Raw genomic sequence first — 26,681 nt, 5'->3', positions numbered from 1 at the left:
CATTGACTGCAGCACCCCAGGCTTCCCTATCCATCACCAACTCCCAGAGCTTGCTCAAACTCATGCCCATCGAGTCGGTGATGCCATCCAACCATCTCATCCTCTGTCGTCCCCTTCTCCTCCCCCTCAATCAATCCCAGCGTCAGGGTCTTTTCAAATGAGTCAGTTCTTCGCATCAGGTGGCCAAAGTATTGGAATTTCAGCTTCAGCATCAGTCCTTCCAATGAATATTCAGGACTGATTTCTTTTAGGATGGACTGGTTTGATCTCCTTGCAGTCCAAGGGACTCTCGAGTCTTCTCCAACACCACAGTTCAAAAGCATCAATTCTTTGGCACTCAGTAGGGTGTTACTGTTGTAGCCACGCGTTCCGGGAAACAAACTCACTCAGAAGGACAATGCAGATAGTGAAGTGCAGTTTATTACACCGGCGGGCCCAAGGCAGAGTCTCCTCTTAGCCAAGGACCCCGACCAACGTTTGTGAAAATCTTTTATACCCCATGTGTACGTGTCTGAACCCACCACTACAATTTCCTTGAGACTTACATAAACCAAGGAAAATACATCACGTGCTATGTGCTCAAACAGTCAAACAGCCAATAATCAATAAGCCCGAGGTTACACTCCGATAGATACAGAAAAATTTATGGCCTGTCTGGAGGAAGGGGTGATTAGTGTATGTTTTCTCTTAGGCGGTGAGTAACCTGGATATGATCTTCAAGGTTCCCCTGTCCAGAAGGGTCTTATCCTTCTGTTGTTGGTTTTATAGGCACTAAACACAAAGTTCAGAGTCCATAGGAAAGGTGGCCAAGCATGATCAGCATGAACAGGCCTAAGATGGAGTCCAGGCCCTATGAATTCCTTCTTCATTACCCATCCTCCTTCTTCCCCCACAAGTTCACAAGCAGAAGTCTTAACAACTTTGTAGTGTGCAGATTCAAATAGCAACTTTAATATTTTTTGAGAAGGAAGGGGCAGTGAGAAGAGGAGACAGGGTAAAGCTAGCAAAGCTGCTTCCCTCTGGGTAAGAGACCTGGAAGCTAGAGTGCTGTGAACAGCAGCTGCCTGAGTGCTTTGCCCTGCCCCGCACCTGGCATGACACATGCACCCCGCATATTGTGGAGTGAAGTTATGAATAAATGAGACATTTTTTATTATTCCTTCATCCATCTTTCCTTTGTACACTGAAACTTGATGGACACTATTTTATTTAGAAAACCGTGGCTGAGAAGCAGGAGAAGAGAAACCAGGATCGTCTGAGGAGGCGAGAGGAGAGAGAACGGGAGGAGCGGCTGAGCAGGAGGTGAGCCCGAGGACACCCCACCTATCCTGAGGACAGCCCCCATTCCGAGGACACTCCATGTACCTGGCAGCCTTGCTGTTGCTCGTGACACTTGAGGTCTGCCAGGTACCTGGTGGTCATGAAAAGAAGCAAAAAGATCGGCCCCCCAGAGCAGGATCCACCAGGGATTGGCTCGCGTGGGCCAAGGGCTGAGGGTGGTCGGGTGGGAGCAAGGAGAACGTGAGTGGCTGGGAGGGTCCAGGCCCAGGGAGGGGCAGGGACCAGCTGTGTGCTCTGGGGGCAGAGCTGATAGCATCTGCTAGTGGACGGTGTGAGCTGTGCAGAGCAGGAGTGGAGCTGGCCTGGAGTGGCCGCCGTCAGTGACAGAGGAGGGGAGCCTGGGAGCGGAGTTTTGGGAGAGGAGGTGGTTCTGGCCGTGTTAAGGCTGGGATGCCTGAGAGCAGCCAGGTGGGGCGGGGAAGGTCTGGTCAGAGTTCAGGGTGGTGTCTGAAGCCCAAAGTAGCCAGGCTCTGTACTGGGCATACAGATGCCTGGAGGGATTCCTTTGTGAATACCTTGCTGACTTTTTTGTTTTTCATTATTTTAATTATGTAACATGTTGATTATAAAGAGACTGGAACAGTATAAAGATATTAAGCACAGACATGAGGGTCTTTTCACACAGGTGACCGCCGTCGCAGGCTGGGCTCTGTGCACGGGTACTTGGGCCCTCCCGCAGCTGGTATGCTCTTGAGGCTGCACAGTGCCATTCTGTGATGTTGTCATCACCTGTCTTTCTGTTCTCCCGCCTTTGCCCACCCTCGTTTTCCTACCTCTAGCAACCACCAGTCTGTTCTCTGTAAGTTTGGTTCTTTTCTATTCCACAAATAACTGAACTCATAGAACATTTATCTTTTCCTGTTTGACTTATTTTACTTAATGAACTGCTCTCAGGGTCCATCTGTGTTGTTGCAAATGGCAGAATTCCTTCTTTTTTTGTGACTGAATAACATCCCACTGTATATAAACAACTACGTCATCTTTATCAGTCCATCTATCAATGGACACTTAGATTTTCCTGTGTCTGAGCTATTGTAAATAATGCTGCAGTGACCACGGAGTTGTATCTTCAAAATAGTGATTTAATTTCCATCAAGTGAATATCCAGAATTGGAATTGCTGGATCATACTATAGTTCTGTTTCAATTTTTGAGATGTCTCTACCCTGTGTTTCATAATGGCTGCAGCAGTTTGCGTTCCCACCCGCAGTGCTGTCTTTTCTCCACATCCTCACCAGCACCTGTGTTCCTTATCATTTGGTGACAGCACTCCAGCAGATGTGAGGTGACCACCCATCATGGTTTGATTTGTATTTCCCTGATGAATAATTTGGAGCAATTTTTCATGTGTCTGTTGGCCTTTGTATGTCGTCTTTGGCAAAATGTTTGTTCAGGTACTCTGCCCATTTTTTAATCATTTTTTTCTCCTTTCATTTAGAGTTGTTTGAGTTCTTTTCATATTTTGGATATTTGCCTCTTGTCAGTTACTTGATTTGTAGATATTTTCTCCCATTCAGTTGCTTTTTCATTTCGCTGATGGTTACCTTTATTGTGCAAAAGCTTTTTAGTCTGATGTAGTCCCACTTGTTGACTTTTGCTTTTGTTAACTTTGATGTTTAATTTTAACTTTTGGTGACTTACTATAAAGCTGTTTTTGAATGAGTGCTAGCGTGATCATCCTTGTATGTATTTGAGTATATATAATGTTCCTTAGAATTCCTGGGAGAGGGGAATTTAATATATAAATACTGGTAGGTGTTAAGGAAATTACTTTCCTGGAAGTTTTATCAATCAACCTTCAGCCACATGGTGTGTGAGCAGCATATTTTGTCACTTCCTCCTTCACAGGTTGAAAATTGCTGCTTATAACAGGGTGTGAGAAGTGCATTCTTGTTGTCAAGTGTATTTCTTTTTTTTTTTTTTAATATTTCTTTTGCTTCATCGGATCTTAATTGAGGCACGTAGTGAACAAGTCCGTGGGGTCGCTAAGGTCGGACACGACTGAGCAACTTCACTTTCACTTTCCACTTTCACACATTGGAGAAGGAAATGGCAACCCACTCCAGTGTTCTTGCCTGGAGAATCCCAGGGACGGGGGAGCCTGGCGGGCTTCCGTCTATGGGGTCACACAGAGTCGGACACGACTGAAGTGACTTAGCAGCAGCAGCAGCAGAGAGACAGAGAAAGAGAAGTTGAGCAGTGAAGTTCAAAGAGTAAGGGAAGTGGTTATCTCCACCACTTTTCTTGCTTCCTGAGCTCATCAGAGAGTGCAGTGATGGGACATGGAGCTGAATCATCACTTCAAAGATGGGATTTAGGTACCTTATCTGAAGGTTCCTTATCTTAATTCTGCTATTGCTTTTATTTAGTTGTTAAGTCATGTGACTCTTTGTGATCCCATGGACTATAGCCCTCCAGCCTCCTCTGTCCATGGGATTTCCCAGGCAAGAATACTGGAGTGGGTTACCATTTCCACTCCAGAGAATCTTTGCAAACTAGGAATTGAACCCACATTTCCTGCATTGGCAGTCAGGTTCTTTACCTCTGCACCACCAGGGATGCCCTTAGCTCTGGCTACTATAACAAATACCGCGCAGACTGAGTAGCAAAAACAGACATTTACTTCCTATACTTCAGGGGGCAGGAAGCCCAAAACAAGGTGCTGCCCATTTTGGTTTCCGGTGAGAGCTCTCTTCCTGGCTTGTTGATGACCGCCTTCTTGCTGTGTGCTCACGTGGCAGAGAGAGAGCGCGCTCTGGTGTCTCTTCCTGTTTTTAAAGGGCACTTATCCTATCACTGTATATTGTCACCTTGATTATTTAACTTATATGCAGAGTACATCATGAGGAACGCTGGACTGGAAGAAGCACAAGCTTGAATGAAGATTGCTGGGAAAAATATCAGTAACCTCAGATATGCAGATGACACCACCCTTATGGCAGAAAGTGAAGAACTATAGAGCCTCTTGATGAAAGTGAAAGAGGAGAGTAAAAAAGTTGGCTTGAAGCTCAACATTCAGAAAACAAAGATCATGGCATCTGGTCCCATCACTTCATGGGAAATAGATGGGGAAACAGTGGAAACAGTGTCAGACTTTATTTTTTGGGGCTCCAAAATCGCTGCAGATGCTGATTGAAGCCATGAAATTAAAGATGCTTACTCCTTGAAAGGAAAGTTATGACCAACCTAGATAGCATATTAAAAAGCAGAGACATTACTTTGCAAACCAAGGTCCATCTAGTCAAGGCTATGGTTTTTCCCGTGGTCATGTATGGATGTCTGAGTTGGACTGTGAAGAAAGCTGATCGCTGAAGAATTGATGCTTTTGAACTGTGGTGCTGGAGAAGACTCTTGAGAGTCCCTTGGACTGCAAGGAGATCCAACCAGTCCATTCTAAAGGAGATCAGTCATGGGTGTTCATTGGAAGGACTGATGCTAAAGCTGAAACTGCAATACTTTGGCCACCTCATGCGAAAAGTTGACTCACTGGAAAAGACTCTGATGCTGGGAAGGATTGGGGGCAGGAGGAGAAGGGGACGACAGAGAATGAGATGGCTGGATGGCATCACCGACTCGATGGACATGAGTTTGAGTGAACTCCGGGAGTTGGTGATGGACAGGGAGGCCTAGTGTGCTGTGATTCATGGGGTTGCAAAGAGTTGGACACGACTGAGTGACTGAACTGCCTGAACTGAACTGAATCATATCTGAATGGTCTAGTAGTTTTCCCACTTTCTTCAATTTAAGTCTGAATTTGGCAAAAAGCGGTTTATGATCTGAGCCACAGTCAGCTCCTGGTCTTGTTTTTGCTGACTATGTAGAGCTTCTCCTTCTTTGGCTTCAAAGAATGTAATCAATAGGATTTTGGTGTTGACCATCTGGTGATGTCCATATGTAGAGTCTTCTCTTGTGTTGTTGGAAGAGGGTGTTTGCTATGACCAGTGCCTTCTCTTGGCAAAACTCTATTAGCCCTTGTCCTGCTTCAATCTGTACTCCAAGCCCAAATTTGCCTGTTACTACAGGTATTTCTTGACTTCCTCCTTTTGCAATTCAATCCCCTGTAATGAAAAGTGCATCTCTTTTGTGTGTTCATTCTAAAAGTTCTTGTAGGTCTTCATAGAACCATTCAAGTTCAGTGTTACTGGTCGGGGCATCAGTTCAGTTCAGTTGCTCAGTCGTGTCCAACTATTTGCAACCCCATGAATCACAGCACACCAGGCCTCCCTGTCCATCACCAACTCCCGGAGTTCACTCAAACTCACCTCCCATCGAGTCGGTGATGCCATCCAGACATCTCATACTCTGTCGTCCCCTTCTCTTCCTACCCCCAATCCCTCCCAGCATCAGAGTCTTTTCCAGTGAGTCAACTTTTCGCATGAGGTGGCCAAACTATTGTAGTTTCAGCTTTAGCATCAGTCCTTCCACTGAACGCCCATGACTGATCTCCTTTAGAATGGACTGGTTGGATCTCCTTGCAGTCCAAGGGACTCTCAAGAGTCTTATCCAACACCACAGTTCAAAAGTGTCAATTCTCCGGCAATCAGCTTTCTTTACCGTCTAACTCTCACATCCATACATGACCACTGGAAAAACCATAGCCTTGACTAGACGGACATTTGTTAGCAAAGTAATGTCTCTGCTTTCTAATATGCTATCTAGGTTGGTCATAACTTTCCTTCCAAGGAGCAAGCGTCTTTTAATTTCATGGCTGCAACCACCATCTGCAGTGATTCTGGAGCCCCAAAAAATAAAGTCTGACACTGTTTCCACTATCTCTGCATCTATTTCCCATGAAGTGATGGGACCAGATGCCATGATCTTAGTTTCCTAAATGTTGAGCTTTAAGTAAACTTTTTCACTCTCCTCTTTCACTTTCATCAAGAGGCTTTTGAGTTCCTCTTCACTTTCTGCCATAAGGGTGGTGTCATCTGCATATCTGAGGTTATTGTTATTTCTCCCAGCAATCTTGATTCCAGCTTGTGCTTCTTCCAGCCCAGCGTTCCTCTTGATGTACTCTGCATATAAGTTAAATAAGCAAGGTGACAATATACAGCCTTGACGTACTCCTTTTCCTATTTGGAACCAGTCTGTTGTTCCATGTACAGTTCTGACTGTTGCTTCCTGTCCTGCATACAGGTTTCTCAAGAGGCAGGTCAGGTGGTCTGGTATTCCCATCTCTTTCAGAATTTTCCACAGTTTATTGTGATCCACACAGTCAAAGGCTTTGGCATAGTCAATAAAGCAGAAATAGATGTTTTTCTGGAACTCTCTTGCTTTTTCCATGATCCAGCGGATGTTGGCATTGTGATCTCTGGTTCCTCTGCCTTTTCTAAAACCAGCTTGAACATCTGGAATTTCATGGTTCACGTATTGCCGAAGCCTGGCTTGGAGAATTGTGAGCATGAGTGCAATTGTGCGGTAGTTTGAGCATTCTTTGGCACTGCCTTTCTTTGGGATTGGAATGAAAACTGACCTTTTTCAGTCCTGTGGCCACTGCTGAGTGTTCCAAATTTGCTGGTATATTGAGTGTAGCACTTTCACAGCATCATCTTTCAGGATTTGAAATAGCTCAACTGGAATTCCATCACCTCCACTAGCTTTGTTCGTAGTGATGCTCTCTAAGGCCCACTTGACTTCACATTCCAAGATGTCTGGCTCTAGGTCAGTGATCACACCATCGTGATTATCTGGGTCGTGAATATCTTTTTGTACAGTTCTGTGTATTCTTGCCACTTCTTCTTAATATCTTCTGCTTCTGTTAGGTCCATACCATTTCTGTCCTTTATCGAGTCCGTCTTTGCATGACATGTTCCCTTTGTATCTCTAATTTTCTTGAAGAGGTCTCTAGTCTTTCCTCTTCTGTTGTTTTCCTCTATTTCTTTGCATTGATCACTGAGGAAGGCTTTCTTGTCTCTCCTTGCTATTCTTTGGAACTCTGCATTCAGATGTTTATATCTTTCCTTTTCTCCTTTGCTTTTCGCTTCTCTTCTTTTCACAGCTATTTGTAAGGCCTCCCCACACAGCCATTTTGCTTTTTTGCATTTCTTTTCCATGGGGATGGTCTTGGTCCCTGTCTCCTGTACAATGTCACGAACCTCCATCCATAGTTCATCAGGCACTAAGTAGGGAAAACCACTAGACCATTCAGATATGTGCAAGCTTGCTTATCATGATATTGGAAATACCATCCTTGGTCGCTGTCCATTTGACTAGTGTATCTATACATAGTACTCTGCTCTACTTATTCCCTAATGATGACATTTTTTGGTGTGTGGTAACTGCAGAAAGTCTAAATTAGGCCAGACACAGTGTCCACCCAAACCAAGACATTTAGAACCCTCACTCGGAGGCAAGGGGCCAATACAATCATTTTGCTCTCAGTGACTCACCAGTGGGAAGCTCCAGTGAATGGACTCACGCTCCTTTGGCAGTTGCCTTGGGCCTTGCTTAGAACACACAGCAACTGCATTAACCAAGTCATTTTGTTTCAACGGCGTTCTAGCAACCTTGGCCATATACCATCCCTTTCAAACACTATAGTGGCCACTCTTTCTATGCTGTATCTACTGAAGGGCAGATTGCTAAGGCTTGTACCCGGACTAGGGCATCAGCTTCCTGCAGCCAGGGGAATCATTGCCTCATGATCTGGTACATGGAAATCAGTGACAACTGACTCAGGTTCTGACAAGCAATCCCAAATGTCTTTCTATATTTTCTCACCCCCAAAGGGCTTATTCATAATTATCCAACCATATGCTTCCCACTGTCCCAGCCATAGGGTTAATCCCTTTAGAACAGAAGAATTGTCAGTTAACAGTCAGGACTTATGAGTGATTACCAGTGAAATCACTCTGCATTCATCCCCATGGCTGCCGCAGTTCATTCCTTTTTCTATCCAGATGATGTCAGTGTTGGGCTGAATAGTGACTGCTGTCCCTAAGACCAAATTCCCAGACACCTGGATTAAACCAATCTGTACCCGATATCCTCAACAAATGTATATGTTAGCAAATTGCTCATACCTTAAGAGAAAAGAGAAAACGTTTTCTTAAATCTGGAAAACCAAAACACAAAATAACTAACAATGTTTCAAAGAGAAAGTCAAAATTATGATCATCCTCATCATTTCACTCAGTCCCATGAAATTTATGGAGAAGGACCAACACTAAGAGAACAAAACAAACAAAAAAAAAAACTGCCCTTTTTAACAGATGAAGGAAAATTAAGTTTTAGTTTTACATAAGTGCACTATAGTTACTAAAGCCTGTTTTTCTTTCATATAGAAGTCTTATTGAAGTTCAATCATGTATCCAATCTAGATCATATAAATAACACTACAGTCTCAAGGCATTTTTGACAAGGCTCCTAGTATGGGAACTGTGGGCCACTTGTACATACCAAGGACAGGGGAGATAGCGAGGAGCCTCTCATTGCCTGCGTCCAGCTCACCTGTCAACCAGTGGTCGCATCCCCTCAGTAACCTCTAACACAGATACACTCACCTGGACCCTGACACATTGACTCCTTTACACAAATATGCTCAAATGCTCATAAATTCACTCAGGGACAACAACTGTGTACACTCTGATATTCCCATATACCCCTTCACTTACACATGCACATTAACCTCAAAATAAGAAATCTGCTAACATACACACTCACACACAAGCAACCTCACATCTACCATGAAGCTCAACTATTCACTCATATGTAAATAAACTCACACTCCCATTCACGATCATGTTACACTCATACATTTCTTGCAAGTGAAGCTCACTTTAACTTGTGTGAATCTAGTACACATTCACTGCCTCACATGAACACACTGGTGTTCTCTCGTGTGTTCACAAATTTCAGTCATACCCCTTGAACATAAGCATGTACTGCAATATTCAAATATTATCACACTAACAGACTCTTATGGTGTATAGGATTATGAGGCATGGAGGGAGGATTGCACTTCTCCAGAGGTGGGACCAGCCCTGGAGCACCAGCACTTTTGGGCTGCATCCTTTCCTTGCTGCCAGCACTTCAGCTGCACACTTTCCCCCACCCTCAAGACTCAGTGAACAGACAGGTCCCACAAGATTGCGGAGTAGAAGGATGTACATTCATCTTCTCCCATGAGAACTCCAGAATTGCAAAGAACTGTTGAACAACCATCAACAGGAGAATGTTGGATCCCACTGAAAAAAGATACCTCATGTCCAAGGGCAAAGGAGAAGCCCCAATGAGACAGTAGGAGAGGCAAAATCATGTTTAGAATCAAACCTCATACCCACCAGAGATGCTCAGAGGGCTCAAACAAAACCTTGTGTGCACCAGGACCCAGGGACCCCACAAGAGACTGAGCCACACCTGCCTCTCAGTGTTTGAGTCTCCTCTATGGAGGTACAGGTCAGCAGTGTCCTGCCATGGGAACAGGGGCTCTGACTGCAGCAGACGTGGGAGCCGTGGTGTGTAAGCCCCACCATAGAGCCACCAAGCAGACAACTCACAAACTGGAGAACAATTCAACAATTATACCAAAGAAGTTCTCACACTGTTGTGAAAGTTCTGGGGCCCACAAGAGATTTCCCAACCTAGGGATCTGGCAAAGGGACTGAGAACCCCCAGGGAATTTTATTTTGAAGGCCAGTGGGCTTTGATTACAGAACTTACACAGGACTAGGGAAACAGACTCTTGGAGGGCACACACAAAACCTTGTGTGCACCAGGACTCAGGAGAAAGGAGCAGTGACCCCTCAAGAGACTGAGCCAGACTTGCCTGTGAGTGTACAGGAGATTCCAGTGGAGGCATGGGTTGACAGTGGCTTGCTGTGGGGTCAGTAGCACTGAATCTAACAGTCCTAACATACGTGCTTTTGAAGGACCTCCATTACGCCTATCATAGTTTAGCCTCAGGCCAGACTACAGGGAGGGAACACAGCCCCTCCAATCAACAGAAAATTGGATGAAAGATTTACTGAGCATGGCCCTGCCCATCAGAGCAAGACCCAGATTCCCCCACAGCCAGTCCTTCCCATCAGGAAGCTTCTACAAGCCTCTTATGCTTATCCATCAAAGAGCAGACAGAATGGAAACCACAATACAGAAAACTAACCAAACTAATCACTTGGATCACAGCCCTGTCTAACTCAATGAAACGATGAGCCATGCCATGTAGGGCCGCACAAGATGGATGGGTCATGGTGGAGAGTTCTGACAAAACATGGTTCACTGGAGAAAGAATGGCAAACCACTTCAGTATGCTTGCCTTAAGAACCCTATGAAGAGTATGAAAAGGCAAAAATATATGACACTGAAAGATGAACTCCCCAGGTCAGTAGATGCCCAATACGCTACTGGAGAACAGTTGGAGAAATAGCTCCATGAAGAATGAAGAGGCTGAGGCAAAGCATAAACAGTGCCCAGCTGTGGCTATGACTGGTGATGGAAGTAAAGTCTGATGCTGTAGAGAACAATATTGTATAGGAACCTGGAATGCTAGGTCCATGAATCAAGGTAAATTGGAAGTGGTCAAACAGGAGATTGCAAGAGTGCACATCGACATTTTAGGAATCAGTGAACTAAAATGGACCAGAATGGGAAAATTTAATTCAGTTGACCATTATATCTACTGCTGTGGGCAAGAATCCCTTAGAAGAAACGGACTAGCCCTCATAGTCGACAAAAGAGTCTGAAATGCAGTACTTGGGTGCAATCTGAAAAAAGACAGAATGGCCTCTGTTCATTTCCAAGGCAAAACATTCAATACCACAGTAATCCAAGTCTATGCCCCAACCACTAATGCCAAAGAAGCTGAATTGAATGGTTTTATGAAGACATACAAGACCTTCTAGAACTAACACCGAAAAAATATATCCTTTTCATCATAGGGGACTAGAAAGCAAAAGTAGGAAGTCAAGACACACCTGAAGTAACAGGCAAGTTTGGCCTTGGAGTACAGAATGAAGCAGGGCAAAGGCTGACAGAGTTTTGCCAAGAGAACGCACTAGTCATAGCAAACACCCTCTTCCAACAACACAAGAGGTGACTCTACACATGGACATACCAGATGGTCAACACCGAAATCATATTGATTATATTCTTTGCAGCCAAAGATGGAGAAGCTCTATACAGTCAGCAAAAACAAGACCAGGAGCTGACTGTGGCTCAGATCATGAACTCCTTATTGCCAAATTCAGACTTAAGATGAAGAAAGAAGGGAAAACCACTAGACCATTCAGGTGTGACCTAAATCAAATCCCTTACGATTATACAGTGGAAAATAGATTCAAGGGATTAGATCTTATAGAAAGAGTGCCTGAAGAACTGTGGATGGAGGTTCCTAACATTGTGCAGGAGGCGGTGATCAAAACCATCCCCAACTAGAAGAAACGCAAGCAAGCAAAATGGTTATCTGAGGAGGCCTTAAAAATAGCAGAGAAAAGAAGAGAAGCAAAAGGCAAAGGAGAAAAGGAAAGATATATCCATCTGAATCCAGAGTACCAAAGAATAGCAGGGAGAGATAAGAAAGCCTTCCTCAGTGATCAATGCAAAGAAATAGAGGAAAATAATAGAATGGGAAAGACTAGCGAACTCCTCAAGAAAATTAGAGATACCAAGGGAACATTTCATGCAAAGATGGGCTCAATAAAGGACAGAAACGGTATGGACCTAACAGAAGCAGAAGATATTAAGAAGAGGTGGCAAGAATACACAGAAGACCTATACAAAAAAGATCTTCATGACCCAGATAACCATGATGATGTGATCACTCACATACAGCCAGACATCTTGGAATGCAAAGTCCAGTGGGCCTGGACTTTATTCATCACTATGAATAAAGCTAGTGGAGGTGATGGCATTCCAGCTGAGCTATTTCAAATCCTAAAAGATAATGCTGTGAAAATGCTGCACTCAATATGCCAGCAAATTTGGAAAACTCAGCAGTGGCCACAGGACTGGAAAAGGTCAGTTTTCATTCCAATCCCAAAGAAAGGCAATGCCAAAGAATGTTCAAACTACTTCACAAATGCAGTCATCTCACAGGCTGGCAAAGTAATGCTCAAAATTCTCCAAGCTAGGCTTCAACAATAACATGCTCATACATTTACTTGCACACAAATATGGTCAGAGCAGGAATCTCACAAATTCACTCAGTCACATTACATAACAGTAGCTATGTTCACTCACATGCAAACAGATTTCGTTATTCAAATATTTTCACACATTTATAAGATCACTTGAACAACAAAATCACTGACTCAGTACTCAGAAATATACTAAAATGCATTCACGTGATTGAAAATTTATCTATCCAGATGAGCACACGTAAGTTTATAGTTTAGGTGTGCAAATTTACAGCCAGAAAATTCCTCTTACCCCTGCATAGTCTCACACATAGACTGTTGCACACAGATATCCTGACTTACATACAGATACACATTCACTCACAAAAAAGATCAAATATTCACAAACTCAAACATTCACTCACATTCAAAAAACACATATGCACGTACACATACACTCCTGACACCTTCACTCTTTCACAAAAACATGCTTAAACATGTATTCAACCAAATGACCATTCCAACGAATTCACTCAAACAAATACAAATCCATACAGCCAGATGCTCCCACTCACACCTTCACTTACACATATCATCCACTGTCTTAAAATCCAGAATGTGCTCACACGAGTGCATGAATACAAGCATGCTCACATCCATCTTGGAGCGGAAACACTTGCTCACAGAAGAAAATCCACTCATGCGTCCTTCCATGCACACCCATGGTTTATACTAACGTGCTCACACTACATTAACTAGTTCACAACAGAGAACCTGATACACATTCCCTTACACAAAGATGCTAACATCCAAGCACATGGTCCCATTCCAGACATGCACATTGTGTTTATATGTGCAAACGTGCACATTAATTTGCTCATGCAAACTTTTTGTCAAAAGCATTAACCTGGTCACAAATAGAGTTGCACACAAACATACTCACACTGACTTAGAAGCTCACAGTTTCACCCATCTCTATAAAACTGTTACATTTACTCACACATGGGTATGAAAGACCTTATTCCAATATAGAGTTGACCCTTGCGTGACACGAATTTCAACTGTGGGTCCACTTATATGCAAATTTTTTCAATAAATATACAGTTGGCCCTCTGTGTCTATGGGTCTTGAATTCACAGGTTTAAGCAACCGCATGTCACATTCTATATTGATGATCCACAGCTGGTTGAATCTGAGGATGCAGACTATAGGGACAGAGAGGGCTGACTATGGGACTTGGACACTCAGATTTCGGTATCCTCAGTGGGTCCTAGAATCAGTCTTCCGTGGATAGTGAGTGACCACTGTAATCACGTATTAACAAGGTCACGAGAAAATATACTTTCCCATCCATTATACATGAATATGCCAAGATGATTATCAGACTTGCAAATTCATTTATACAGATGAGCATCCATAAATGTTCACTTTAGGCAAACAGATAAATATATATCCTAGAGACCACTCTCACCCATGAACAGGCTCACGGAAACACTCTCAGACAGACGTGCTCACATACCTACACACGTACCCATTCACTCACTCACAAAACACTTTAACACTCAAACATTCTCAGACTTGCCCACCAGTACATTCCCATTCACACACACATGCATTTACATGTGCATACTGACATTCATTCCTTCACACAAACATGCTCAAACATTCACTCAGTCGCATGACCATGCCCACAGATTCATTCACACAGGGACACAAATGCTTGTATTCAAAAGTTCCCACTCACACATTCCACTTATACATGCACATTTTCACTCAAAATCTATGTTCACATAGATACTCACATACAAATATGTTCACATCCTCTGTGAAGCTCAGATATTCACTCAAGAAAATACACTCACATGCACTTCCACTCATGCTTATGTTTCACTCACACAAATATACTCACCTGTTAACTAGCTCACAATGGTGAACCTGATACACATTCACCTACTCACACAAACGTGCTAACACCCATGCATGTGGCTGCAAATTCAGGGTACACTTGAACACACAAACATTTACAGCAATACCCAAATATTGAAATATGAACACACTCTCAGATATACAAGGTCACATATTTACTCTCACAAATGGACAAACTCATATATATGCACATGCTCATTTGTTCAGGCTTCCCTGGTGGCTCAGATGGTAAAGAATCTGCCTGCAATGCAGGAGACCTGGGTTCGATCCTGGGTCAGGAAGATCCCCTGGAGAAGGGAATGGCAACCCACTCCAGCATTCTAGCTTGGAGAATCCCATGGATAGAGGAGCCTGGCGGGCCACAGACCATGGAATCACAGAGTCGGATACGACTGAGTGACTAGCTTACAAATTAACACATACCGACAAATGTACTCACACATGTACACATACTAACATGCATTCACAGTTAGTGGCTCACAATTCACACACCTGAAGTGGCCCTAGATAATTCATATTATCATAATCATGCACTTAAAAACATATACATGATGACAAATTCACTCCCATTCAAGACACACTCATTTCATTTATACATGCACACACCTATTCACTTACCCATATAAAATATCATTGTCACAAACATGCTTACATATTGAATTGCACAGGAACGTGCTCACAATCAGCAAGAAGCTCACAATTTCATTCATTTATTAAGAAAGAACCATTACATGGGACTTCCTAGTGGCTCCATGGTAAAGAATCCACCTGCCAATGTGAGAGACATGGGTTTGATCCCTGGTCCGAGAGGATCCTACATGCCATGAAGCAACTAAGCCCATGTGCCACAACTATTGAGCCTGTGCTCGAGACCCCTCGAGCCACAACTACGGAGCCCACACGCCACAACCACTGGAGCCTGTGTGCCCTAGAGCCCTTGCTCCGCAACAAGAAGTCTGTGCACCACACCCAAAGAGAAGCAACTAGAGAAACACCCGTGCAGCAGCAGACACAGCACAGTCAAAAATACATAAATTAATAAAATTATTCATGCATATATGTGGAATTTAGAAAGACGATATGGACAATCCTACATGCAGGGCAGCAAAGGAGACATGGACGTCAAGAACAGACTTTTGGACTCAGTGGGAGAAGGCGAGGCTGGGATGATTTGAGAGAATAGCATCAAAGCATATACATTACCACGTGTAAAATAGATGACCAGTGCGAGTTTGATGCAAGAAGCGCGGCACCCAAAGCCGGTTTTCTGGGACAACCTAAAGGGATAGGGTGGGGAGGGAGGTGGGAGGGAGATTCAGAATGAGGGGGGACACATATACGTATGGCCGATTCATGTTGATGTATGGCAAAAACCATCACGATATTGTCAATAATTATCCCCCAATTAACTAATTTAAAAAATAAAAAACCATTGAATGTACTTCCACATATATGCTCACAAATAACCTTACTCAAATGTATTCACACACAAACAAGATCACACAAAAAACACATTTACCCCAACTACTCAGTATTATGCTAATATACACTCACATGCCTACAAATTCATTTATACAGGTGAACACACTTAAATATTCATTTTAAGCACACACATTTACACCGAAGAAAACAGTCTCACCCATGAACATGCTCACACATACAGTGGCACCCAGAGATATGTTGGCATACATACACATTCTTGCACACTAACTAAACACACACTGATTCGCCCTCAAATTCAGAAACACATACATTCACATGTGTGCACCTACACATTTGTTGTTTCACAAAAACATGTTGATGTGTGTGTGTGTGTGTTAGTCGCTCAGTCGTGTCCGACTCTTTGTGACCCCATGGACTGTAACTGTAGCTGCTGGGCTCTTCTGTCCTGGGAATTCGCCAGGCCAGAATGCTGGAGTGGGTTGCTATGCCCCCTCCAGGGGATCTTCCTGACCCAGGTATCGAACCCAGATCTGCCACATTGCAGGTGGATTCTTTACCACCTGAGCCACCAGGGAAGCCCAAGAATCCTGGAGTGGGCAGCCTATCCCTTCTCCAGGGGATCTTCCCAACCCAGGAATCGAACCAGGATCTCCTGCATTGCAGGCGGATTCTTTACCAGCTGAGCTACCAGGGAAGCCTAAATATGCTGATACAGTCAGTCAATTTCATGACCTTGTGAAGTGAAGTCGCTCAGTCGTGTCTGACTCTTTGCGACCCCATGGACTGTAGCCTACCAGGCTTCTCTGTGGGTGGGATTTTCCAGGCAAGAATACTGGAGTGGGTTGCCATTTCCTTCTCCAGGAGATCGTCCTGACACAGGGATTGAACCCAGGTCTCCTGCATTGTAGGCAGATGCTTTACCGTCTGAGCCACCAGGGAAGTCTCAACTCATAAGTTTACTCACAAAGGGATTCCGATAGAAACAGTCAGATGCTTCCGGATGTTCCCACTCACACTTTCACTTACACATTCTTAAAATCCAGAGCATGCTTATATACATGTATCCACAAACATCTTTCCATCCACCATAAGGCTCAGACATTAGCTCACAGAAGGAATTTGCTCACATGTACTCACATTCTCATATTATCTCACATAAGTATGCACATACTAGCTCACAGCTGAGAACCTGACACACATTCTCTCATTCACATGAAAGTAACTCTAATATTGTCAATAGATAATTATGCCACATGGAGTTTAAGGCAAGGAAGGCTTTGTTTAAGGCTACTGTAAAAGGGGACAGAGACTGTTGCAACAGGGAAAATAAACTCGCCTCCATATACACGAGAGACAGGTGAAAACTGATCGCCAACAGGGTGGTTGGAGGAGGTAGTGACTGGGAAATTACTAACAGGAACTTAGGTATTGCGTTGGCTAATTTTAGATGTCAGCTTGCTTGTAAAGCATTTCCTGGTGTGCCTGTAAGCAGGATTCTGGAAGAGATTAGCATATGAATTGGTAGACTGAGTAAAGAAAATTGCCCTCATCAATGCAAGTGGGCATCATCCAATCCCTTGAGGGCCTGAATAGAACAGAAAGGCAGAGGAAGGATGAGTTTGCTCTTTGCCTGAACTGAGGCATCCATTTTACTCTGTTCTAAGCGCAGAGTCGGACACGACTGAAGTGACTTAGCAGCAGCAAGACATCTGTACTCCTCTTCTTAGGCCTTTGCACTTGGACCAGGATTTGCACCATCTGCCCTCTGATTCTCAGGCTTTTAGCCTCGAACTGGATTCAGGGTTTGTCAGGCCTTCTGACTTAGACTGAATTATACCACTGACTTTCTTGCTTTTCCAGCTTGCAGACAGCAGATTGCATGAGTTCTCATCCTCCATAACTGCATGAGCCAATTTCTATAATAAATCTCTTCATGTGTATGTGTGCTTGTGCTCATGCTCAGTTGCTAAGTTGTGTCTGACTCTGCAACCCTATGGACGTGTAACCCTTCAGAATCCTCTGTCCATGGGATTTCCCAGACAAGAATACTGGAGTGCGTTGCCATTACCTCCTCCAGGGGATCTTCCCAACCAAGGGATTGAACCCATGTCTCCTGCGACTCCTGCACTGGCAGGCAGATTCTTTACCACTGAGCCACCTGGGAAGCCATATCTATATCTATATTATATCTATAGGAACATCTATATATAGTAGAGAAATAGAATTTATATATATATATATATATATACACACACACACACACATATATATATATATATACATGTATAGATATTAGGTATCTGATCTAGATATCTATACCTATAACATAGGTGTAGATACTTGATATATAAGATATGTTATATCTATCTGTTTCTTGTTGATCCTGTTTCCGTGGAGAACCCTGACTAACACAGGTATCAAGGGAGGTTGGGAGTGGAACTTGACTAGATATCAAGAGGAGGGATGAAAAACTCAGATATGAAGTATGGGGGGATTCTGATTAAACTGATTCTGATTAGGGAGGTTCTTCGCTAAAATGGGCTCGGCAGCTTGGCAGGTAGGATCAAGCTTCAGGTAGAGTGAAGAAGAGGACTCAGAACGGCCTAAGGTTTGATTTAAGGAGGGAGTTATTTTCCGTTCCTCTCCTTCTTCAAGGGAAGAAGAGGCACTGTTTTTCCTGTGAACAATATAAGTCCATTTCTCACTCAGTCACCTTTTGTTCACTAAGCAACAGCTGAAGCGTCTGCTGATATTTGGCAGTAGAAGATATCTGCTGGATCCTGCAAGGAATCAATCATTTAATGAGGGCGGTTTCTAAGGAAACAAAAAAGAAAGATTAATATTTATAGTGGACTATTAATATTTAGACACAGTTTGAGTCCAGAAGGATAGCCAATTGAAAAGATTTCTAGATGATGGGCTTGAAGCATGTTTAGATGGTGGAGTGAGGAGATGGCAGTGGTAATCTGATAGATTTCCTGGTTGTCAGTGAATGTTTTCTATGAAGCGTAGACAGCAGATAGGTTTTAGTAAGATCATCCACAATCATGATTATTTCCTGGAGCAGAGCATGGGAGATAAAGTGAAGTTTCCTGAGTGGCCCACGTGGCAGCAGTTTCAGGCATGAAGATCATACATAATCTGCTGCAATGATGAGTCCTTTGAAATTCATATCAAGTTGTCTAGCTTCAGCTCATACGACTTCTTTTGATCCTATGAAGACAAAGCATAGACTTCCAATAAGAATCTGGGCAGTCAGCTTTGTGTTCTCAACGATGTCAGATCAAGAGGATTGGAAAAAAAATTGGAAACATTAGCTTGAGGAGTTGCAGCCAGATATGGAAGCAAACTGGAAGAGTTGAGAATTTGGTAAGGACTGACAAAATGTATGATATAGCAGCATCCAGTCCGATTTAGATGTAGGCAACATAACCACGTCCTACTCAGCTCTCATAACCCACTCCAGTACCCTCGCCTGGAAAATCCCATGGACGGAGGAGCCTGGTAGGCTGCAGTCCATGGGGTCGCTAAGAGTCGGACACCACTGAGCGACTTCACTTTCACTTTTCCTTTCATGCATTGGAGAAGGAAATGGCAACCCACTCCAGTGTTCTTGCCTGGAGAATCCCAGGGACGGTGGAGCCTAGTGGGCTGCCGTCTATGGGGTCGCACAGAGTCGGACACGACTGAAGCGACTTAGCAGCAGCAGCAACCTAACCACGTAGTTTAAAACGACGTGCAAAATAGGTCAAAGATAATGAATAGGATCAGAATCTCGTACCTTCCAACGGTGTGTTTTCTTTTGAAAAACAAAATTTCAACGGTCACTTCCTTTTTGGCCAAAGATACTCAGAGTAAGATGATTCTTGTTTATAAAATGTCTGATCTCACTAGATTTGGCTTGCTTATTTGCACAATGTCAGCAAGAATGATAATTGACCACAGAGGCCTTTTTCGTTTACTTTGCTGGGACTTTTCATAAGGAGGCTTAGATTGGACTTTGAAAATCCTCTCAAGGCTAGGAAGCCATGCCAAGAACTCACCACCAGAACTCACATGCAGATTTAGGTAAATTAATCTCTTCTTGAAGTCCTCACAGTATCCTCAGTTTGCTGGGCCTGCCAGGTGGTGACCTCTCCTACTCAGCTCTAAGACTGAGAAAGCTATAGTCCAGGTAGGAGGCCCATTTGCCCGAGAGGACTTTGTAAGCTTTGGCTTCATAAAATCACCTTTAATTTCTTAAAACTATCTGATCATATCTGATTATATGTATTGTTTTCAAATATGATAGTCCACTAAAAGCTAATATAATCCAATCAATACAGAGGAAAGATTCATATTGAACCTATACAATTCATTGTATTACTATGAAAATGAGAATACTTAATAAGAATACTCAAACTCTAGAGTGATCAGGCAGGGAAAAGAAGATAAATACTTCACTTCCATTTACGGAAGTATGATTTACTAAACTATTATGAATCTCAGATAGCTGAAGTTAGAAGAGAAAGTTGTTCTCCAGAGAACAGAACATTAAGGCGTCAGCAGTAGTCCAAACAAAAGCTGTAATCATGCTTAATGTGTTCACTCAGCCCCACGGAATTCTTGTTCTGTTTGATCTTGGGTTGGGCATCTCATGAACATATCAGCTTCTCCAGGAGAATTCAGGAAATCCTGACTCGGTCTAGTGGTGTGGTCTCCAAGTTGTTTAAGCAATGCCATTAGGAGTTCTGTGCCTCAAGAGTACCTGGCAGAGTCCTTTTGGGACTCCAAGATAGTCTCATTTTGTTGAAGATAGGTAGTCTGGCATGTAGCAGATTGCAAGGGTTTCCAGGGAAGCATCAAGGTAAAATAACTATGGATGACAAAAGATGAAAATCATTGGTCTGTATTTCTGCTTTTGTGCCAATACCACACTGTCTTGATGACTGCAGCCTTGTAGTGTGATCTGAAGTCAGGAAGGTGGATTCCTCCAGCTCTATTCTTTTTTTCAAGACTGCTTTGGATATTCGGGGTCTTTTGTGTTTCCATATGAATTGTGAACTTTTTTGTTTTAGTTCTGTGAAAAATGCCATTGGTAACTATTTACAATAGCTAGAACACGGAAGCAACCTAGAGGTCCATCGACAGATGAATGGATAAAGAGGTAGTGGTACATATACACAATGGAATATTACTCGGCCATAAAAAGGAACGCATTTGAGTCAGTTCTAACGAAGTGGATGAACCTGGAACCTATTATACAGAGTGAAGTAAGTCAGAAAGAGAAAGACAAATATCATATTCTAACGCATATATACAGAATCTAGAAAAATGGTACTGAAGAATTTATTTACAGGGCAACAGTGGAGAAACAGACATAGAGAATAGACTTATGGACATGGGGAGAGGGGAGGAGATGGTGAGATGTATGGAAAGAGTAACATGGAAACTTACATTACCAAGTGTAAAATAGATAGCCAATGGGGATTTGCTGTATGTCTCAGGAAACTCAAACAGGGGCTCTGTATCAACCTAGAGGGGTGGGATGGGGAGGGAGATGGGAGGGAGGTTCCAAAGGGAGGGGATGTATGTATACCTATGGCTGATTCATGTTGAGGTTTGACAGAAAAGAGCAAACTTCTGTAAAGCAATTATCCTTCAATAAAAATAAATTAATTTAAAAATAAGATGAAAATCACCATGGTAAAAATGGGATGGATGTTCATTATACAAAGTGATGCAGTTGACAAGGACATTGAGTTGTTTCTGTGGCGTACAGCATTCCAAAATAGTAACTGGAATTGCAACTGATAACATTGTGCCAGTGTTGTCTAATTATAAGGCAAAACAGCACCAAGATACATCATGAACAACAAAGGCATTGACATTTCTAGGAAGTTAATATAATTTCTAAAGTATTTGTATTAACATTGTACCCGTAGAAGTATAAACTAGAAAAGGTTAAGCATCTCTTAGTATTTGAGAATGCTTCCTGTGCAACTCAGCTTATCAAATAAACCTAATGATTGTAACATCTCTCATTTACAAGGTGAAGGAACAGGCTCTTCGTGATTTTCCAGAGGCCTTCTGGGAAATACCAAAGTCAGTTTGAGATCAAGCAGATTTCATTTAGAATTTGATTGTGGAAAGACAGAATTTCACAAGTTGTTAGAAATGTCAAAAGATTTGTACAATTTGCTAAATAGATTCATGGGTCATGGACTTCCCTGGCAGTCGAGTGGTTAAGACTCTGCCTTCTGATTCAGGAGACACGGATTTGAGCCCTGGTCAAAGAACTAGGATCCCACATGTGATGTGGAACAACAGATGATGCTGGAAGACTTGAATGTGTGTGTGTGTGTGTGTGTGTGTGTGTGCGCGCGCGCAGACACGCGCGCATGCATGCTCAGTTGTGTCTGACTCTTGGTGATCCCGTGGACTGTAGCCCGCCCGGCTCTTCTGTGCATGGAATTTTCCAAGTAAGAATACTGGAGTGTGTTGCCATTTCCTCCTCCAGAGGATCTTCCTGACCCAGGGATCAAACCCGCATCTCCTGCATTGGCAGGATTATTCTTTGCCACTTGAGTCTCCTGGGAAGCCCAGAAAACGTGAATACCTCTATGTAAATAAAACAGCAGCAACAACTGATCACACCTTACACCACATACAAAGATCAACTCAAAAAAATGAATCATAGACCTAAATGTAAAACCTGAAAAAAAAAACAGAATTAAAAAAAGAATCATAGGTAACTAAGAAACTGTTTGGCTATCCATTTATCCAGAGTATTGATAAGAAAATTTCAAAAGTAAATATTGAAGGTAATGTGATTGCAAATAGCCTTATCTCTTTTATTTATTTATCTATTAAACATGTAGTTTTAATTTTTATTAAAGAATCCTTGTATAATTTCACTGAAACTAGGGAAATGTGGCAACATAGAGGGGACAAGTTCTTGCTATTGCATCGAGGGCTTCCCTGGTTGCTCAGTGGTAAAGAATCTGCCTGCCAACGCAGGAGACACAGGTCCCATCCCTGATCCCGCATGCCGTGGAGTAACTAAGCCTGTTGCACAACTACTGAGCCTGTGCTCTAGAGCCTGGAAGCCACAACTGCTAGACCCACATGCTGCAACTGCTGAGACTCACAGGCTCTAGAACCCATGCTCTGCAATGAGAAAAGCCACCGCAGTGAGACACCCACGTACTGCAACTAGAGGGAGGCCCCACTCTCCACAACTAGAGAAATGCCTGCCCAGCAACAAAGAATTAGCAAGCCAAAAATAAATACATACATAAATAAAATTAAGTTGCATCTACATGGGCAAACTAAAAGTCATTCCTATGAATCAGTCCTATAAATTAAGGCCAAAACTACAACATTTTTTTCTTTACAACATTAGCTACATGTGTAAGTATGAAAACAATTATCTCTTTTAGAAGCAAGACTGCTCCGTTCTCTTACAAATAAAAGACGCGATGAATCAACAAAGAGCACAGGACATTATTCTGATAAGACAGAATCTGTGCCTTCTAAGGAAATTACTTAGAAGATAAGGAAAAACCTTTTACAATCTCTTATTAGGAGCAAACCTAGGAAAAAGTTTCCTTAGGAACTGTCAAATAAACAATACAGTATTATTAACTATATAGTCGCCATGCTGTACATTATATCCTTATGATGATTTATTTTATAACAGAGTGTGTACCTTTTCTGGCTTCATAACTGTTTCATTTTGTTGTTGTTGTCACTGTTCAGTCACTAAGTTGTGTCTGACTCTGCAACCCCGTGGACTGCAGCACGCCAGGCACCCCTGACCATCACTATCTCCTGGACAATGCTCAAATTCATGTCCGTTGAGTCGGTGTGTGTGCTAAGTCACTTCTGTCGTGTCCGACTCATTCTGACCTATGTACTGTAGCCTGCCAGGCTCCCCTGTCCATGGAATTCTCCAAGCAAGAATACTGGAGTGGGCTGCCATGCCCTCCTCCCGGGGATCTTCCCGACCAAGGGATCGAACCCCCGTCTCTTAGGTCTCCTGATTTGGCACTCGAGTTCTTTACCACTAGCACCACCTGAGAAGCCCTAAAGTAGATTAGGGCTTCCCTCATGACTCAGGGGTAAAGAATTTGCCTGCCAGTTCAGGAGACTTAGGTTCAGTCCCTGACCCCAGAAGATCCCACATGCCCCTGAGCAGCTAAGCCCATGTGCCACAACTTTTGAGCTTTCATTGAGTCCGTGATGCTATCTAACCATCTCATCCTCTGATGTCCCCTTCCCCTCTTGCCCTCAATTTTTCCCAGCATCAGGATCTTGTCCAGTGAGTCAGCTCTTCACGTCAGGTGTCCAAAGTATTGTAGCTTTAGCTTCAGCATTGGTCCTTTCAATGAATATTCAGGGTTGATTTCCTTTTGGATTGACTGGTTTGACCACCTTGCTGTCCACAGGACTGGAAACCATCACAATTTGAAACCATCAGTTCTTCAGTGCTCACCCTACTTTATGGTGCAACTCTCCCATCCGTATGAGACTACTGGAAAAACCATAGCTTTGACTAGACGGACCTTTGTTGGCAAAGTGATATGTCTGATTTTTAATATGCTGTCTAGGTTTCGCACAGCTTTTCTTCCAAGGAGCAAGCGTCTTTTCATTTCATGGCTGCCGTCACCGTCTGCAGTATTTTGGAGCCCAAGAAAATAAACTCTGTCATGGCTTCCACTTTTTTCCCCATCTATTAGCCGTGAGGGGATGGGACCAGATGCCATGATCTTAGTTTTTCTGGGTTTTAAGCCAGCCTTTTCACTCTGCTCTTTCACTTTCATCAAGAGGCTCTTTAGTTCCTCTTCACTTTCTGCCATTAAAGTGGTATCATCTGCATATCTGAGATTGTTGGTGTTCCTCCCGGTGTTCTTGATTCCAGCTTGTGTTATGTCCAGCCTAGCATTTCGCATGATGTACTCTGCATAGAAGTTATAGTAAACCAGGATGACAATATACAGCCTTGTTGTACACCTTTCACAATTTGAACCAGTCCGTTGTTCCTTGTCAGGTTCTAACTGCTGCTTCTTGACCCACATGCAGGTTTCACAGGAGACAGGTAAGGTGGTCTGGTATTCCCATCTCTTTGTAAAAACTTTCCATACCTTATTGTGATCCACACAGTCAAAGGCTTTCATTTTTCAACATATTTTTATTGAAGTGTAATTGATTTACAATGTTATGTTGGTTTTTGTAAATATATACTTTTTCATATTCTTTTCCATTATGGTTTATTACAGAATGTTGACTGTAGTTCCCTGTGCTATACAGTAGGACCTTGTTGGTTATATATTTCATAGTTAGTCGTTTATATCTGCTAATCCCAACCTCTCAATTTATCCCTTCTCTACCCCCTTACCCCTTTGGTAACCGTAAGTTTGTTTTTGATGTCTGTGAGTGTTTCTCTTTTGTAAATATGTTCACTTGTAGCATATTTTGATTCCACACATAAGTGAAATCGTAAGATGTTTGTCTTTGTCTGTCTGACTTACTTCACTTAGTATGATAATCTCTCGGTCCATCCATGTTGCTGATAAATGGCATCATTACACTTCATTCTTTTATGGCCGAGTAGTATTCTGGTGTATATGTGTACCGGATCTTCTTTATCCATTCATCTGTCGATGGACATTTAGGTTGCTTCCTTGTCTTGGCCCTTGTAAATAGTGCTGCTATGAACGTTGGGGGTGCATGTATCTTTTTGAATTAGAGTTTTCTCCAGATATATGCCCAGGAGTGGGATTGATGGGTCATATGGTGCGTTCCTGCTAAGTCACTTCACTTCAATCGTGTCCAATTCTGTGCAGACAACAGTGTTGTGTTGGTTTCTGCCATACGTCAACATGAATTAGCCATAGGGATACATGTGTCACCTCCCTCTTGAAACTCCCTCTCAACACCCACCCCATCTCACCCCTCTAGGTTGTCACAGAGCACAAAGTTGAGCTCCCTTTGTTATACAGCAACTTCACATTAGCTATTATTACATATAATAATGTATATATGTCAATGCTGCTCTTTCAATTCGTCCCACCCTCGCCTGCCCCCGCTGTGTTCATAAGTCTGCTCTCTATATCTGAATTCTATTCCTGCCCTGCAAAGAAGTTCATCAGTACCATTTTTCTAGATTCCATATATATGCGTTAATGAACGGTATTTGTTTTTCTCTTTCTGACTTCCTTCACTCTGTATGTATAAGAAGCTCTAGGTAGGAGGTCTGGTTTGAGAACTCGCACTCTTTAACTGCCACACCTGCCCAAAGACACCAGGTCCTGCCTCTGCAGGGCAGCTCATCCCATGAGTTTAAACACAGGGAATTGGAAAGTGCTTCTGTGTAGAGTGTATGTTTGCAGTTTGCTTAAAGTTCAACTTACACATACACTCACACACACCCACACAGCGCTCCAGATAAGTTTCTGAGTCATAGAAGGTTTGTGTCTCTCCACAGTTTTTATACAGGTTTTATCTTTAGATCTCCCAATTCTTACAAAAGTTTTCAAGGCTATTTTAAAATCTTTCAGGTAGAAAAACTGGCTGACGTAAGAGTGATGTTCCACCTGGTACTCGGGCAAAGGTGTTGAGTGTGCCTGAGGCTGGAATATGAAACAAGTATATGGAGAAGGATGCTTTTTACCTAAACTCTGAGTTTTCTAGGTGGCCATGTGAGAAAGAAGAGGTCGTTATGTGTATGAAATTCTCAATACCAAAATTAGTAAAATATGTAAACTTAATGAAAATATGTCAGCGGTTCCCTATTTACTATATAAACATCAGTAGAGCCCCTAACAAAGGTCTCAATTTTAGTTTTTGTGTTTTTGAAAGTGGTGTAACTGATGTTATTATAGTCATTTCTGTGTTTATTTTGTTACAAAAGGCACAGTGTTTGCATTCTCTCTCA

The sequence above is a fragment of the Moschus berezovskii genome, chromosome X (assembly GCF_049115385.1).
Source record: "Moschus berezovskii isolate FMDL1 chromosome X, NW_MosBer_1.0, whole genome shotgun sequence".
Lineage (NCBI taxonomy): Eukaryota > Metazoa > Chordata > Mammalia > Artiodactyla > Moschidae > Moschus > Moschus berezovskii.
Note: the sequence above shows the minus strand (reverse complement) of the source record.